The sequence below is a fragment of the Tympanuchus pallidicinctus genome, unplaced genomic scaffold, assembly GCF_026119805.1.
Source record: "Tympanuchus pallidicinctus isolate F22 unplaced genomic scaffold, pur_lepc_1.0 scaffold4, whole genome shotgun sequence".
Classification (NCBI taxonomy): Eukaryota; Metazoa; Chordata; class Aves; order Galliformes; family Phasianidae; genus Tympanuchus; species Tympanuchus pallidicinctus.
Window position 1 is genome coordinate 21,596,359 of NW_026294758.1, and position 1,367 is coordinate 21,597,725.

Below are 1,367 nucleotides of genomic sequence, written 5' to 3' on the forward strand. Positions count from 1 at the left end.
CTACCAAAGAGTTGGTGGAAGTCAGACAGAAATCAATAAAATTAAACATTTATGAATGGTTTCCTAGGAACAAAGCATACAAAATCTTTATTTACAAAAATTAATGTTACTCGGTGATCCCAGCAATGTCATGGTGAACACTGCACAGCTTCTGCTGGGCTTCTGCTTAACTCATGTAAGTGATCACATACCATGTTGAAAAATGATAGGCATGTGTTCCATTCAGCTACACAAGGAATTAAATAAATGGCCTTTTATTTAGTGATAGATAAAATATTAGCATATTCCAGTCAAAGACAAGGGGGAATTCAGCTCAGGCTCAAGTCCAGCTTTCTGGAGCATGGGAGACAGAACACTGAAAAGCAGCTTGACACAATATGAGAAGCACTGCCAGTGAGCCCCTAGAAAATAAGTGATAAAGCAAGTTTCCAGTGCAAAGTGGAAAAGCAATCTTTAAAGCAGGAGGAAGAGAACCACCACTTGAATCAACACTACCGGACTTTGCATATAATACTTGTAAGAAAAACACTTTTGGTATCCTCTTTTCCACTAGACATTTGATTCAGATCAAAAAGGGAAACAGTCAAGGAACAGACAAAATTCAGTTCCACTGAAGCATGCAGCTGATTATTTTTTCAGCACCTAAGACAGAAGAAGTAGCAATAGTTTCCACGTTACATTTAGTTCAGTAGCTATAGTTCCCTCAGAAAATTCCTTACTGGCAATTTAGTTGTCTTTTGAGATCGAAGCCAACACTTGTCACAAATCTCTAACATACTAGGCTATTTTACACAAAATATTATTAAACCTAACCAGAAAAGCTTATCTATCAGCTGACGCTGTCCTTCAGCATTCAATGTGGAAGGCCAGCACGCCGCCAAGCGCAGTTCGAGTTGCACAGAGGCTTGTGAACGTCCACGCTGCAGTGCCTTGGAGCTCAACAACGAAACCTGATGGTGGCCTAGCGTCCCTTCGTGCAATGATTATACAGCTATTCACGGCTGTATTTTGCCATAGCGACCGTAACTAAAATACAGCATTATCGTTATGAGAACTCTAGGAGACAAAGCCTCATGGCTGAAGGTTCTCCCTGCACGGACAACCAGACGGCTCAGCAAACGTGGCAGCGGCGGCAGCGCCGAACCCCGCGGCGCCATTTCGCGGCCCGCCGCTCGGGCAGAAGGACGCCCCCGCCCAGAGGGCCGCCGGCCCCGCCGCAGGAGACGTGGCGACGCGTGGCGGGGGGCGGGACCGCAGCGAGGGGCGGCAGGGCGCGCGCGCCTCGCCGCAGAGGCTGCCGGGAGTTGCAGTCGGCAGTGGGGCCGGCGGGCTCCTCGTTCGTCGGTGGCTGCGGCTCGGCTCGCCCC